Here is a 17,856-nt window from a genome sequence, read left to right as displayed (position 1 = left end):
TGCCTTGCTTCCTAGTCTTCCCTGGAGAGGCCACTGTTAAAAAGTCAGTACAGTGTGTTTTGTCTTTCGTCACATATAGGTGACTATCTTAAAATATTTAATTTAAAATATCATGGTTGATTTCTAGCAATGAAGAAAATTCCTTTTTGATTTACTTTCTCCTTGCCCTTAGCATTTAGATGGGAGGGAAGTTTTTCACTTTTGTTATGTTCAGCATTCAGGGAGATTCACCTCACCAAACCCTCTTGTGTTGATAGCTGAGGAAACAGGCTCCGGGAACCTCATCAGAGTTATGCAGTGGGTAGGAGCGTGGCTGGTAGACCAGAAACAAATGGCTCCGGCTTCCTGTCACGGAATCTTTCTTTGCACAGTACCCCTCTAATTTCTCTCCTTGGAGAACCTTGATTCAGTTAACTTGTTGAGGTGTGACAAGGGTTAAGTTATAAAAAAGGGCTTACTGATATGTGTGTTTGTGTACTGTAAGCTATGAAGGCTACTTAGCCATCCCACCTGGGTCTAGTCCCAGGTCCTCAGATGAAAATATAAGATTTACATGAAAGATGCAAACAAGTAAGGTAGCCATATTCTTATTTCAAAGAAAAGGAGCTGGAGACTTCCAGAATCAGAAACACTAGTACACGCCTATTGGATAATTTAAAGCACTTTCCTGAGAATATAAGCACCGGGTTACAGTTCACAGTTTCAGTGACTGGCTCCAGTTATGACTAGAATTTCTGGACCACCAAAACTATCACAATTCTTGATGTTCTTGTGAAGATCTTGAATTTAAAGTCCAATAGTGATGCCAGAGGTAATCATCTATGGGTGTATGCAGCCATTCTTATATTCAGGGCACATATCAAATCATTCCTTTTCTATCAGGTTGTCTTCTTCTGCTCAGGTTGCTGTATCGTAGACTAGGCGGCTTAAACAACAGAAATTTATATTCTCACATTTTTCTGGAGACTGAAAAACTAAGATCAAGGTGCTGGTATGGTCGATAGGTGGCCTCCTTCTCAGTGTGCCTTCACATAGCAGAAAGAATAAGAGCAAGCTTTTTGGTTTTTCTTAGTATAACTATACTAAACTCATCATGAGCCAGACCCCACCTCCAATATGACCCTTCTAAACCTGATGACTTCCCAAAGGCTCCATCTCCAAATTTCAGCACAATAGCGATTGGGACTTCAACATACGCATTTTGGAGGGACACGATTTAGTCCATTGCACAGGTGCTATAGCAGACCTGAAAGATACAAAGATAAATAAGACACCGACATTTCCTCTAGCTGGGATGACAGATTTAAAAAGAAGGGGTCCAGGGGAAGAATGCCATTAACTAACAAGCAAAACAGAAACACTCTGAAGAGGGGCACCTGGATGGCTCAGGTGGTTGAGCATCCAAGATTCAGCTCAGGCCATGATCTCATGGTTTGTGAGTTCAATCCCCACATTGGCATTGTGCTGTCAGCGCAGAGCCTGCATCAAGTTCTCTGTTCCTCTCTCTCTGCCCTTCCCTCACTCATGTGCTGCTCTCTGTCTCTGCAAAATAAATAAATATAAAAAAGAGACACTCTTAAGAAGCATCTGCTCATCTCACAGAAGAGATGAAATTTAAGTAGAGCTCAGAAGGACATGGAGATGTTTTTGGTGTGGAGAAGATGTAGGTAGGGAATTATAAGTATTACAGGAGGACCAGCTATACAATTTCTGAGAGAACTATTGCAAAATGAAAGTGGAAGGGCACTTGTTCTAAAATTATTAAGAATTTCAAGGAAGTGATGGTAGAGCATTAAAGCAAGTATGGGCAGAAGGACAACTGTTGCATGATTCTATTTATATGAAGTACCTAGGATACTCAAATTCAAAGAGGCAAAAAGTGGACTAGTGAATACCAGGGGCTGGGGGGGATACAGAGAGTGATGTTTTAAGGGGTACAGAGTTACATCTTGGGATGATGAAGAAGTTCCAGCAATGGATGTTGGTGATGGTGGCACAACAGTGTAAACGTACTTCATGCCACGGGATTGTACACTTAAAAAATGATTGAAATGGTAAACTTTATGTTACGTATATTTTACCTCAAGAAGAAATAAATAAAACAACTGTGGGCCCTTCTGAGTCCAGGGTGCTGTACGGCTGTTAGGAGGTATGGCCATGAATCCATCCTCTGATTGGCAGCAAGCTCAGGAAATGGTTAAGTGCTTAGATCTTGCTGGAATATACCAGTGACATTTTTGTGAGTATATCCAGGATGGCAGGAGATGAGAGCTGGACCCGTAGACTGAGACCAGGTCATTTTAGTAGACAGTGTTGCTTGCCTGTCCAACCAGGTTTACCCTTCTTTCCTAATAAGCCACCTGTTTTGTTCAGGTAGTTTCCTTGGGCAAGGTAATGCTATCTCACAGGATTAATACTGAGTAGCCTATGAAAACAGAGTAGTATTCAGAGTGTTACCATTGCCAGTCGTTAGTTTAGCAGCAGCCCCAAATTTGTCTTCATGTATTTTTTTTCCCCTTGGAGTACTGGGAAACATGTAACTAAGTTTCAGGATTAGCCCTGGGAATTGCATAATTCCCCAAAAGTGAATTCCAATGGTGGCACTAGATATCACCTATAATACTCACTGTATTTGTCTAAATGTACTCTGTTTTTTCTCTGTGTCTGTTTTCCGGTAAATTATTATTTTCTTCCCGTGTGTGCATTGCTTATATTCTGTGTCTCAGAGGGTTACACAAGATTAATCAGTTCTCTCCTGTGTATATAAAATGACAAGTTCTGCAGTTTATCATTGGGGAATATCATCAATTACTTTCCTCTACAAAATCCAGATGAAAATATTTTACATTTCAGTGCAATTATTAAAGTAATATGTAAACAAATAGGCTCTGTCCTTGTATTAAATTTTTCTGGGTGATTTTGTTACCAGAGGTATAAATTTTAATATTTGCTAAATAGGGCATGAGATGAATTACATGAATTTGAGTAATTTTGTTATACAGAGATTTGTTTTGCAAGACTTCCTGTTTTCTGGATCATCAGAGCGTATTTTTACAACTAAATCTTTGTATCTAGGGAATTGCTGTATAATTATAGTATGATATCTATTACTTAACAGTCATTTCTGTGAAATGTATCCATCAGCATATTTAGCTACATAAAGTTTCCTTTTTTTTTCTTTTCATTATTGAAGCTTAGTTGCCACACAATAATATAGTATTAGTTTTGGGTGGCCAACATAATGATTCGACAAATGTACACATTATTCAGTGCTCACCACAGTAAGTGTAGACACTAAATAGTTTCTCTTCTAAATCTCATTTCAAAATTGTATTTATCGGGAGATGACACAACGTTTGCCCTGTTTGTCACCTTAAATTATAAGTATGCATATATTCTGTGCAAGGTATTGTGCTAGGTGCTATATGAGTAAGAAATCTAGCCACAGCTTCCATTTTATGCAAGCGTACAAATGATGTTAACGAGAAAGCCAAGAGAAAACCAGCGCCACATGGATATGGCCACACAGCGGGAGACGTGCATGTATCATTGAGCTGAACACGGAAGAGGTGTCAGTTGAGACAAATGGGACAGAGAGAATCTGTTTAAGCTGAAGTCAAGCAAAGCACAGTTTGATAAGTACTTAATGAAGGGGTCATTCAGGGTGGAGAGAAACCTGTAAAATCAGTGACACTGCTGGATTCAAGCATTATTTACTTCAGGAAAGAAGAGATGGTTCAGTGTCATGGATATTTAGGGGTAACTATGTGAAGCTAATGAAGGGGGATGGTTGTTCATTTTATCGGTCTGGGGAGGCCATTCTGAGGAGTTTGGATTTAACCTGCTGCTTTTAGGGCACTGAGAACATTTATAAATTCCCAATTATCTCAATCTTCTGTTTAGGAGAGATTAACCTGTTAACAACGTGAAGAATAATTTGAGCTATGAAAGGATAGAGGCCGAGGGATCTAGTTGGAAGGGATATAGTAAATATATAAGAGTTAACAAGTAACTAAATTTGGATTTAAGCACTGTTCTGCATAATCTAGTTGGCCAGGGAAATAAATGGTGGCATTACTAATTGAACTAGGGAAAGTCAGGAGAAATGTTGGTTTATGAAAGAAGATAATTAATTTTGTCTAGGCATTTCACAAATTAATAGAAACTCTTGAGGTCCATAATGCCAAATTTAGATGTACCTTGTAATTCAGTGAAAAGTCAATAATTTTTCCAGCATTCTATGGATCTACTATATGGGCCACTGCATGTCAGACCCTACTTTTAACTGCTGGAATATTAAGCAGTTAACAAAACAGACAAAAACAGAAACCCTCCCCTCATGGAACCTACATTTCATTGGTGGAGAAACAGCAAAGGACTGAGTGAAACAGGAGGAAAAATCCAGAGAGATGCTAAACTGAAGTAGAAGTACAGGAATTGTTTAAAGAAGGAGAAAGGGATCTATGGGGCCACATGCTGTTGGTGGATTAAGAGGAAGACAAACAGTCTTTAGATCTGGTAAAATGGGAGTGGTTGGTGACTTTGTTAAGACCTGTTTTAGAGAGAGGTGAGGATAGAAGCCTGAGTGGAATGGGGCCAAGAAAAAAAAGAGGGAATGAGTATAGACAATTATTCCACTGGTTAGAAGAGTTTTCTACAAAGGAGAATAGAGAAATAGGCCAGTGGTGAGGGGGAAGAAGGGTTGGAGGGTTGTTGGCTTCTCTGTTTTGAAGTGGATGGCATTGCAGGATATTTGAATATTGATGGAAGAATCCACTAGAGAAAGGAAAAGTGACGATAGAGTAAGTAAAGGGAAGAATTCTAGAATAATGTCTTTGAGTAGGTGAGAGGCAATGGCATCCAGCTTACAAATTGGAGAGTCAGCTCTTGGGTAGTAATATGGATGGTTAATCCTGCAGGATAAGGAGGGAGCAGAGTTTTAGAGTGTAGATGCAGGGATTGATAGATTTGAGTGGGGAAACGTGTGGAAATTCTGTTCTTACTGCTTTGGTTTCCCTTCACTCCAGAAAAATAAGAATCAAGGAAATTAGCCAAGAATGAGGAGGTGTTTATGTACCTTTCATCAATGATCAGGAAAACAGGTTTTTATTATATATTTAAAAGAAAAAAGAAACCAGAATAATTTCATGTTATAATGTAATATCTTTTTGAAAGATATCTGTGGGGCACCTGGGTGGCTCAGTTGGTTAAGCATCTGACTCTTGATTTTGGCTCAGGTCGTGATCTCACTTCATGAGATTGAGTCCCAGGGCAAACTCTGCACTGACAGTGTGGAGTCTGCTTGGGATTCTCTCTCCGTCTCTCTCTGCCCCTCCCCTGCATACACGCACTCTCTCTCTTTCTCTCTCTAAATAATAAACATAAAATTTTTTAAAAGAAAGATATTTATAACATTGGACAGCACAGGGTTCTTTAGTATCTGTGTGAGATACTGATTTTTGCTTCATGTGAATTCTAAGATAAAGTTTCGGTATTTCTAATGTGCATCATTAGGGAAGTAATGGAATATATTATGGTGCATCTACGTATGGCATTATATATGGCTATATAATATAGCCATTAGAAAATAAACTTAAGTTAGATCTGTAGCTATTGGACTAGAAGGATTTCCAATAGGTCTTTGTCAAGTGAGCAAAGCAGTTACAAATGTGCTCATTTTGATCTCAGATTTTACAGAAACAAACAAAATGTGTGTCCTGTGTGTATTTGTATGTGTCATGTTATTACTAGGAATAGACAATGCAGAAGGATACATAGTAAGCTAATTAGCATTAGTTACCTTTTGGGGGGCTGAGAACAAAAGGCGATGGGGAAATTAACAGCTTTAGTTTTATAGATCTTCTCACCATTTCACTGATGATATAATGAATATATGTATATGTATATATATATATATATATGTAAATTAAAAACTAAATGAACAGACTTAACAATTCAATTTTATGGGTCTTTTCATAAAAAAATAAAAATGTTGACTTTTTGAATATTTTGGAATTTTTATACTACTCTCTTCTTCTTTCTACATACCCATGGAATTACAGATCAATTGGTAATTGGGGTGAAGAAGACAAGTATTAGTCTGAGTGTTTTATGATGGCTAATTCAGATAAGCAGAATGTTTAGAGAATGCCAACTTCTGTTCCTAGAGTACATATTGCACCCTATTATTTGGAAGAATTTTATGCCAGAGGCAGCAGCTGTCCCTGTAATGGGTCAGTGTGTGATGTTGGGCCAGTTGCCTAGTCTCATAGTGTAGTATTTCTCATGCTTTGATATGAAAGGAAATAATTTTTGAATGCCTAATTCATAGAAAATATATGAGCAAAAAAGGGATATTAGATGCAGAAATATTTTTCAGCTTCTTTTTGATCTTTCATCAATGTTTGTCACTTTTAATCAAGTCTTCCTTCTTATAAGACTATTGGATCTGTCACGCAACGTTCTCCCACAGAAATCTTACCTGCATTTTTGTCTTCCAGCTCAGACTTCCTCCCTGAGTTCCAGACAAAGTTACGGATCCTCTTCATTAGATCAAAACACCTCAAACATGACATTGTTCAAGCTGAACACCCCATCTTTTCCATCATTATTCTCCAGCGTTTGCCATCCCAATGAATTTATAAATCCTTATAGTTCTTATAAGTGGAACAGAGAGACAGAAGAGAGAACCAGAGAGATAACTATCACTCATCCAGTTGTGAAGATACATTTTAACAGCTAGCAAAGAAATGAGGCCTGCAGTCCACTAGCCCATGAAGTACTTGATTCTGCCAATAGCCCTGAGAATGAGTTCAGAAGCCAGTTGTCCTTCAGTGAGCCTTCAGACAGTCTGATAATTAGCATCTTTGATCCGCTTTGATTTTACCTGTTTGCTTACAGCCCATATTAGATTCCTATTGCTTCTGTAACAAATTACCACAAACTTGATGACATAAAACAACCCAAATTTATTATCCTAAGATTCTGCAGGTAGGACAGGGCTCACTGGGGTAAAATGCACGTATTGGCAGGGCCGCATTCCTTCTGGAGGTGCAAGGAAAGAATCTGTTTCCTTGCCATCTCCAGCTATCGGGGGCCATGTGCATTCCTCAGCTTTTGATCCCTCTTGCAATGTTGGGCTGAATCTTCCTCATGCTTCCATTTTTTTGCCCCCTCCCACCCCCGTTATGTCTCTCTCCTCCACATGTAAGGACTCTTAATATTACATTAGACCCATCCCAGTAATCCAGAATTATCTTCCACTCTCAGAGTCAGCTGATTAGCAAACTTAATTCCATCTATAACTTGATTTCCCCCTTGCCATGTAACCATCAGCTTCTCAGGTTCTAGAGGTTAGGATGTAAACATCTTTGGGAGCCACTATTCTACCTAACACATGACTTCACCCTAGACAATGTATGCAAATTATACCTTCCCACACATGAACACACACATAACAAAGGGACAGTGGCATTAGGGTGTCAAATATTTATAAAGCCGTTAGAGAGAGAGAATGTGAGAGCAGCCGAGGTATGAATAGCATGAGTGGCTACGGAGTCAGGTACATCCCTTCCTCTGACGTGTTTAGATGTTGCCATATAACCACACTTGTGCAACAACTTTATAGGAACTTATGAGTTTGGAAACTCAGTAGACCAAGAGAATAAAATCAATTGGCCACTGGAGATAATTAGTGCTTCGCCCTTATGTGTAGGCTACTTGTGATAGTGAATCTCCTGATGCCGCACCTGTTCAGTGTGGCTAGAGCTGTGCAGATAGGAAGCAGCCTGTAGCAGAGTGGCACTGGATGCCAACCCAATCCCCACCTTTAATCAACTCCTTTTCATGGGCATTTTATAACCCATGTCCCCATGTAGAAAATGAACAATTCTCATCCATCTCCAAAACTGTGATTTTTATGGTCAATGTTAGCCCAAAATCATACTGCCAGGACAGACTTTCCTCTATATTGTCGAGGTAACTTCTATTTTGTCTTGAAAGCATAGATGAAATATCATCATTCAAATAAATGATGTGAATATTGAGAGCAGGAGGTTTGACTTTATACAATGCAAGTAACTAGATTTATAGCTAGTTTAAAGTAAGTAATATTGTATTTAGAAGCTGAATTAATTTTTAAAGGACCCCTCTACCCCCATGCAGCAGTCAGTTGGGAAAATAGCTACAGAACTCGGGACGTTTGGGTTGTGTGCCATTTCAATTTGGGATGTAAAATAACTAGGAAAAAAAAGGAAGAGCCAACAGCTGTCTGGGTAATTGGAATGATTTCTCATCACTTGAATTATTTTTGAGTCAGGGAAGAGATATTTGACTTCTGTCGTGTGGGGCTCTTTCTTTTAACTTGGCATAGTTTTAAAGTTCTTCAATGACTTGGAAGGTCAAGTGCCAGTTGTACCTTTCCTTACAAACAATAACAAGTAAAAATGAAGGTAGCGCTTGGTCGGCATTATCTGCAAAGAATTTTTGTTTGGAAAAACACAGTGCTGTGACTGAATTGCTCTCAGTTGAAATATTTGAAATTTAGCATGATCTCCAAACATGTGGTTCTTTCCACTCCTTAGCGTTTAGGACTTTGCTTTTAACACACTAGTCACCGAAAAGGCAGCCTCCTTTCCTAAATGTGGTAGTATCTTTGAACCACAAGTTAATGAAATGGATGACTTTAACTGCCAAACCACAACAGTGCCTCCAGTGTCTGTAATCTTGCTTTGAGCTGGCACAAATGCATGTGTTCTACATCTGTATTAGAGAATTTAGCCTTGACATTCCTTCATCCCATGCAATATTTGTTAAATAAAAAAAAATTTAAAAAAAGGAGAGTAGACATGCTTTACCCAGATGTGATATTTAGTTAGCCTGGAAATTCTTTCACCATGCCTGTGGCTTTATTGTCACAGAACAGTATGGAGCCAGTACTCAATTTAAACTGACGATGGCTGGTGACTGATTATCCTGATTTTTAATCAGCTGATTACAATAGATCTACTGTGCAGAACAAGAGTGCTGCAATTTATTCCAAGAGAAGGTTTATTCTCAGTTGCATGTTTACAAATTATACCTTTTATTATCTTCTGTGTGGGCCACTTTAACTTTTGAGTGTCTTTAAAAGGTTAGAAAAAAAAGAATCCAAATAATTTTTAAGTTTTTATCAAAAATAAGGTTACGTGCCACAACTTTATGGTATTTGTTTCTCAAAAATGACATACAATGATTTCCACTGTTCTCGGAATCGTAGACACCAGATAACATGAGAACTCTTGATATTGTGTTTGTTCTTTCCACCTTCCCCTTTCTCCTTTTTCTTGCCCTTCCTCTCTTCCCTCCTCCCTTTTTTCTCTTTCCTTCCAAACCCTAAGCCATATTTAGTTACGCTAATAAGGTAACATAAATGCAGAATTGATTAATGAATTTTTCAGCTTTATAATGTATTCTCCAATCTGACACTATGATTTGGAAGCATATAGAGTTAAAAAAAATATGAAACTGGATTTCAATTAGGTTTTTCAAATTTTTTCAATCTAGAGATATTTCTAAGTCACTAGAAAGCAAAGTGTAAAAATATAGTTTGTTGCTCGAGTGTATGAACAATTCTCCTTAAAATAACATTTGTCAAGTAATAAATATCACAGACAGCATCTGGGCACACACTGTACTTGATGCTTCAGACCAGAGAGCAATGGTCTTCAAATGCTAGGATTTTGCCAAGGCTCTACAAAACTTCCTTAAAATATAGTTTAAAACATTCTCACATGTGTTATAAAACATTTTGTGTCCACCAGTTTATTGACTTACGCAGATAGGTATATTTGTTTTTGGTGTAAACCATGCAATAAACTGTCTCTTTCAATCACTGTGCATATGGCTCATCTTACAATTTTTTTAAATCAAATGGATGATTGTATCTTTACACTTGTCATGTTATAAAGAAAAACTCACTTTTACACATGTTCCCTGATATAAAATGGTGGAAGTAAAAGAACTGTTGAATCCAAAATTGTCCATATTTCATAAAGCATAATACGTACAGATGTACATAAATGTAATTTACAACTAGACACGTGTGTATACACATATAAGTATATACATAATTATATGCCTATAAATAGATAAGCATATATAGGTAATCCTCAGATATTTGTATTGGTAGAAATGTGTGAACAAAGAGTTTGGAGACTGCTACACAAAAAATAGAAGTTCAAAAAAGGAAATAAAAAGGATCTTTTTATTAGTGTGCTTCTAGAATATGCACAGTTTATTGCGTATTTTGGGAGTCAAATATTATTAATTAAATTAATTAATTATAACTTCACTCACTTGCATAGAGCTCAAACACATGCCAGACAAACCTTAGTCATGTCTGTTTTAGTATATGCTCTTGTCTTTATAGTCTAACAGTAGCAACTAATATTTTAATGGCAAGTAGTAAGATAATATTATAGATTATCTTTTATATACACTTAATGTTTTCTCTGCATTTTATATTTCTAATTGGGAGTCCAAATATTGTTAAGTAATCAGTACAACAGAACCCTCTAAATCTATACTGTGTGACTCACTAGACTATAAAATAACCCATTTCCTCTGAAAGCCGATGGCAGGATAGATGTTCAAAGTTAGTGAAATAGTTGGGTGCATGCCCTTGCACACCAGCCCCCTCTGCATGTGCTGTATGCTAATGAAGGGCTAGTTATTTTTGTTCCAAACCTGTTTATGCTAGTTGTTCTCAGGTTTACTATTACATTAAATTTAATATGTAATTGTTCATGGAATTGAATTGCTTATTACATAAAAAAGGTAAAATACAGGAGCAAACGGAAGTGTTTCTAAGAAAAGTACACTAAATGCTTTGGAATGTTTTGGTTAAAATCGTAGCTAAATTAGAAAAACCAATTATAAATTATTGGAAACAAAAGTCAAAAATCTGCATGATTTTCATGTGCAAGTTGCTTATATTTTAGATATCTTTAAATTCCTGTTATGTCTTAAGGAAATTAATATTAAACTTTATAGATGATGCCTTGGAGTACTGTGTGCAAGAAAGATGTTAACTAGCACTAAGGAGCAATCGCTTACATAGAAAAAGACTTATCTATAGTTTAAAAATAGTAGCTATGTGAACCTTTGTATGTTTTACTTAAAAATTAATTTCGACAGTCTAATTTCCAGTCTATGTCTGTTAAGAGGATATCTACTATAATTCACAAAAATACTGATTTGAAGGGGCACACACCCCGATGTTTATAGCAGCATTATCAATAATAGCCAAAGTATGGAAATGGCCCAAATGTCCACCAACTGATAAATGAATAAAGACGATGTGGTATGTATATACAATGGAATATTACTGAGCCATCAAAAATAACGAAATCTTGCCTTTTGCAATGACGTGGATGGAGATCGAGTGTATTATCCTAAGTGAAATAAGTCAGAGCAAGACAAATACATAGGATTTGACTTATGTGTGGAATTTTAGAAATAAGTCAGTCAAAGAAAGAGAAATACCATATGATTTCACTCATATGTGGAGTCTAAGAAATGAAATAGATGAACATAGGGGGAAAAAAGGAAGGGAAACATAAAACAGACTATTAACAATAGAGAACAAACTGAGGATTGCTGGAGGGGAGGTGGGTAGGGGGATGGGCTAGATGGGTGACGGGTATCAGGAAGGGTACTTGTGTTGAGCACTGGGTATTATAAGTAAATGATGAATCACTGAATTCTACTCCTGAAACCAATATTGCACTATATGTTAACTAGCCAGAATTTAAATTAAAAAAATTGAAAACAAAAGAAAATTTAAAAAAGAGGACATCTACTATAATTCAACCGTGACATTTCCTTCCATTCCTCTTTTGTGCATATGCAGCAAAATAATGGAAAGATTTTGAGACTGAAAGACAAGGTGTTAAAATCTATTAACATTTGCAACTTAATTGTTTGAGTCATGATTTTTAATATTGTATAACCTAAAGAAAATTCAACAATAAGTGGGAAAGTACAGCTAATAGACATGAAAATAAATGTTATTCAGATTTCCTACTTTCTTTTTTTTTTCAATATATGAAGTTTATTGTCCTACTTTCAAATTCCCCTAACAGCCCCATTGTTTTCACTGATTAACTACAAAATTAGTAAAGATCATAAATGCAAACCTAAGTAAGAAATTCCAAAGCACATTTTAATATATTGGGAGATCTATGTACATTTTCATCTGGCAAGTGTTTATTTATCAAAAGATATGTCAAATGCTCTATGTACAAATGTGATTCAGACCCGGTCTGGGCTCCCAAGAAATAAGAGTAAGGACAGCACCACATCAACACAACTAAGGGGATGAAGGAGACTTCTCCTATGAGGTGGGGTTTAAACATGGCCTCAAAAAAATAAAGCAGTTTTCTGACAAATAGCCAGAGGGAAAGGATCACAGAGAGGAAATGACCAGCAAAGGGCAATACAAGAGGAGCAGAAAATATTTCTGGAGAAGGGAAGGAGCTATTGGTTCTGAAGTCAGGTGAAGGAGGGCCTCCTGAGGCTCCAAGGCATTGAAACTTTAAAGTTCAAATGACTTACTTGAGCCACTGACGTTGGCCTGAGTCTGAAATGGAACATCCATTAAGATGGGTGTAAAACATTAGGAGAGAGCCTGTAAGACCCAATGACTAATTCTACTTGTAGAGAAGCTTCCTGATGGACAAAGTGGCATTTCATTTTGACTTGATGGTTACACATTTTGGGACTGGTTACAAGGCACTGTTTCAAGAGGGAAGAGACCAGAGGTAGAACCATCAATACTGATATAGTGCAATGTAAAATAATTCACAAACTTAGTAAAACAGTTCTCCTTCTTTTAAAAGCAATTACTGTTGATTTTCAAAAATAAATTTCAAGTTGGTGGAATTTAAATTAAGGAAATTTTATTTTCTTCGACCTCATTGTTCCTTTTTACTTATATTCAGAAATTCCACCATTAAGTTAGTATCTTGGAAGCAGTTGACTAATTTAAAGTGAAAGATTAATTTAAAAAGTTCTTAGATCAAAACTGGATCATTATTGCTGAATAAAATGAAGGGGAAACTAAAGATACAATTTTGTTGTGTAGAGAAAGGAAATGTTTGCTCAGATTGTATTATTCTTAAAAGGCCACCAAAATTGGATTTTTAAATATTTTGAAAGATTCCTAATTGTTGTCATATGGTTCGGTTTCGTGTACATTGAAGAAAAATGTCTTTAGGCATTTAGGGGTTTCCTTCCATAAATCACTGAAGAATGTTTCTTACAAAATGGACTTTCAGTTTTATATATGAGTAAAAGGAAAAATACTAATAGGGAAAAAACAGTGCAATTATCTTTTCTTTAGTGCTGTACTGGCTTTCAGTGAAGAAGTTAGCTTGTAAATAAGCAAAATTGCAACAAAATAGCTTCATAGTTCAGAAGTGCCTTATATAATACATATGGTATAAGAAAACATGAACACATCATATATACAGAATAATTTTGAAGTATGTTGGGAAGGTTAATACTTGCAAGAGTTTGCAGAAATCAGCATGCATATAGTAAGAGCTGTAATTTTTGTGTATTAGGATACTTATTTTTAAAAACAATTTTGAATTCATACTTAAAGAAAAATATTTTAGAAACATTGGTAAGGTAAAAAAATACTTATATTTTACCACCCCCGCAAAATACTTTGTAACACATACCTTTTCTGTATACATAAAACTCTATAAATTACTTTTTTTTTTACTATTTTCTTATAAAAATTGCCTTAATACATCACTTCTTTACTCAGCATATCCCTTCATTATCTTTCAGTATTCTAAATATTTTTCAAGAATGTGATCTTAATGACTCATGCAAATATTATCAGATTGATGTATCATATTTTGTTTAGCCAGTCATCTGTGGTTGGCATTTGCACTGTTCAGATTATCTCTAATGTAACCATGGGTGTGGATTTTCAGAGATCTAAATATTTGTCCCCATGTCTTAGGGGACAGGTATACAGGCAGTAAGTGTCTTCAGGCTTTTTGATTCATATTATGAAATAGCCATCCAGTGTATATGTCTGCCTTCTCTAAACTCTCCCATGCTGGGCACTACCATTGTTCAATTTTTGTGTTTGTTGTTTTTTTTTTTTTTTAATTTTTATAGTTTTCTACTTAAAAATAATTTCTTTGATATTGAACATATTTTACACTCATTGGCTACTTGTGTTTGTGTGTATGTTTGTGAATTGCACACTTACACACTTTTCTACAAACTTATATGGATGCCTTTGGCATTTAGGTTACAAGTATTTTTCTCTTGGCCTTTGCTTTGATATGTTCTTTCAGGCATTTTTGAAATGCAGATATTTATAATTTGTTGAGTCTAATCTAAAGATTACACTACCCTGTCTGGGCTGTTAGGTACATTTACATGTGCTTGCGGAGTGGTGGTGGGGCTGTGTGTGGGGTTGTGTGTGCTTGTGATAGGGGGCTGTAGTAAGTGGCATTTATAAGGGAAAGGCATTCAGGTAAATTTTGAAATATTAACCCGTTACATATTATTCAGTTTCATTCAGGATAAAGTCAGAGAGCCTATGTAAATAGTCTATGTATTTATGGGCTTGAAGAGTCATTTAAGTTGCAAGGTTGAGCCTTAAAATACTGTGGGGCTAATGAATTCTCTCCAAAAGAAATGGATTACTTTCACAATCAAAAGCCACAATGAATGCTACTCAAAATCAATGTACTTGGGTGGTTTTGAAAATACAGAGGAGAGAATTCCTAGGAAGATGAAAAGCTATTCATTTAATGCTACCAGATAAAAATCACTGCTATAAATGAGTCTCTGAAAACACTAAAGACAAATTAGGCTGTGATTGTCACAACTGCATTTTTATCTGATGAGAGCTTAAAACTGACTCCATGTCTGCCAATAAATGTTTCCTATTAGAAATGACACTGGACATTTTACATGATGAAATACTGTTGTTAGTGGATGTAGGACTTCAACAGGGCCAAAAATATTTCAACAAGTGGATTCTCTGCATGGGGTAAAATTTCACCAGGTATAAAAATTTTATGAGCAATATTATATAAAATATGTATTTATACATTTGGCCAAACTATAGAGAAAAGCAAGAAATTACAAACATAAATTTCAGGTTCATAGTAACCTCAGGGAGAGAGGGAATGGGATGTGATCAGGGAGGGCAGCAATGGCACTGAAAAGGTTTAATAAGTGGCGGTTACACAGTTTTGGTTTTTGTTTTAAATGTTATTCCTTATTTATACGTTATGCACAGGCTATATTTGAATGTGTTAAAATACTTTATATTTAATTTAAAAAATCATGAAAATGTTCAAAGTGAATACAATAACTGTCAGGACTTACTGGATGTGTCCTGTGTTCCGGGCACTCCCTTCACATTGTGGTTCCTCTTTCCCCGTCACGTTCCCACACTGTACTGACCTCCCACCTGCCTTGTGTCTCAGTTCTGTCTCTGGTCTTCCCTTACTCCTTTTGGTGGCTGTCTGCCTTATTTGGCTTCCCAGAGTTTTCTCTGCAGAAATATTCTGGGAGAGTTCTCTCCAAACAGCATACAAATGAGCCTCTAACCCTGACTCACCTCCAATTTCCTTGCCTTACCTGTGCCCTATTGCTATAGAGTCTCAGATACATGCCCCCATGTTTTCCAAGTGGAGAATCAGTGTGTCTAAGAAATTAATGCAGTGAAACCTTGGCTTGCAAGCATAATTCATTCCAGAAACATGCTTGTCATCCAAAGTACTTGTATATCAAAGTGAATTTCTCCATCAGAAAAAATAGAGACGCAGATGATTCATTCCACAGCCCCAAAATATTCATATAAAAATGATTACAATACTGTAATATAATACAAAATAATAAAGAAAATACAAAATATAAAGAAAAATAAATTAACATGCACTTACTTTTGAAACCCTTCAGGGTTGGTGTGCGGCAGACAAGAGAGAAGGGTCATTGTATAGGACAACTTTCACCATCACTAACAGAATCACCGCTATCTATCGACTCCATGGAATCTTTTTCTTTTCATGCAACTTTAACAAGGAACTCATCCAATGACGCTTACTTTTGCCTCCTTTTGAGGATTTCATGGAAATGGGACATTGCGTTGTCATTAAACAGATTCATCACTCACACTGCTACAGCCTTATTCGGGTGGTGCTTTGCTACCAATGTTTGCACTATTTGCCACATTTCCCACATCTCCCTAATCGCATTTGAAGTGAGGGATTCCTCTGCCTTTTCTCCCCCTCCTCTGCAGACGAGATGCAGACATAGACTTCATATAAAATCTTGCAATTTCGGCCACTTGCGTGCCTCGTTTGTACTTCCCGATGACTTCCTTCTTAACTTCCACTGTAATCATCTCCTTCTCTTACTGCTTTTCTTTTCAACCTTTTTCTGCATGGAGGCCATTGTATATGCTTGCATGGATGTTGACTACAATACCATATTAATTAACTCCTGTCGTATACTCTGTTTATTGTAACTGGCAATAAGGCAGCAGAGAAAAGGGTCTGTATCTGCAGGAGCCTGACCTAGAATGAAGCAAAACATTTCTAAGCTTACTCTTGTATGGAAAAGCAAAAGACTGTCCATAGGTGCTTTGAAGTGACAAAAAAAATACACTAGTGCCAATTGTGGGCACCTTCCAATGTTCTGGAAAATCACTGATTTCTGCCAAACACCACAGCATGAGACTGAGCATCTGAGCATGGGAGACGATCACTCTGATCACCCACAATACCACAGTGAGAGAGAGAGAAAGAGAGAGAAGAATCATTGGCTCAATTGTGGTCCTGTGACATCCAGTGACAGTTTTACTCATATTGCAAGACTTTGCCCATTTATCAAGTTAAAATATATTAGAAATGTTTGCTTGTCTTGCAGAACACTCACAGAACAAGTTACTTGCAATCCAAGGTTTTGCTGTATATGAAAGTAGTTAATATAAGACACAGAGCCTCTTGTCTCCTTGTTTCGTATTATCAATAGCCTTCAGAGACAATGCCCCATGCCTTTGCTTTCTACTTAAAACTGGGAAGTGATGCTTAATTTTTACCCCAACCGCTTCTCTCCACCCCACACCTCTGCATTCAGATGCATGCTCTACTTGTGTATCAACCATATATTAAAAACTGAATGAATAATTTTCCTACTTACCCCAAACCTCCTCCTCCTGTGCTGCCTTGATAAATTGCAGGGCTACTGCCAAGTAGTATAAGTAGGACACATAGGAGGTACCCATAAAATCCTTCCCTCCCTTACCCCTCCTTTTCCAGTGACCGCGTCTTTATCAGCTGTTTCCTTTACTCCTTCCCTCTCACTGCCGTAATTTAGGGCTTCGTTCTTATTCAACTAGATTATGCGTGTAGTAAAAATTATTTTAACAATAGCGAATGGCCTCCTTATTGATCTGTCATTTTGCCAACTTAAATTTATTTTTGACGCGGAGTGAACATTGTAGGATATTGATCTGTTGACACCATCCTCCTGTTCAAAAATCATAATGTGCCTTCAGCATCCGTATCAGCGGTCTCCAAAACACAAACCTTAGGGGTGGGCAATATGAAGCCGGTAGAGTTCATAAAGAAAACATTAGCACTTACATTTGTTTTTTTTAAATAAAAATTTTATTGAGATATTCTCGACATATAACATTGTGTAAGTTAAAGGTGTACATTGGGCTGATTTAATACGTTGATATATTTCTTTTTTTTTATTTTTTTTTAATGTTTATTTATTTTTGAGACAGAGAGAGACAGAGCATGAACGGGGGAGGGTCAGAGAGAGGGAGAC

General features: G+C 36.7%; 1 protein-coding gene across 4 annotated transcripts in view; it reads left to right on the top strand.

Moving 5' to 3' along the window:
* CFAP299 (cilia and flagella associated protein 299) overlaps positions 1-17,856 on the top strand; it is a 597,649-nt gene that overhangs the window by 294,574 nt on the left and 285,219 nt on the right. The gene's annotated exons all lie outside the window — the stretch shown is intronic.

This window comes from Panthera tigris, chromosome B1 (assembly GCF_018350195.1).
Source record: "Panthera tigris isolate Pti1 chromosome B1, P.tigris_Pti1_mat1.1, whole genome shotgun sequence".
Lineage (NCBI taxonomy): Eukaryota > Metazoa > Chordata > Mammalia > Carnivora > Felidae > Panthera > Panthera tigris.
Note: the sequence above shows the minus strand (reverse complement) of the source record. Positions and strands in the feature narration are given on the sequence as shown.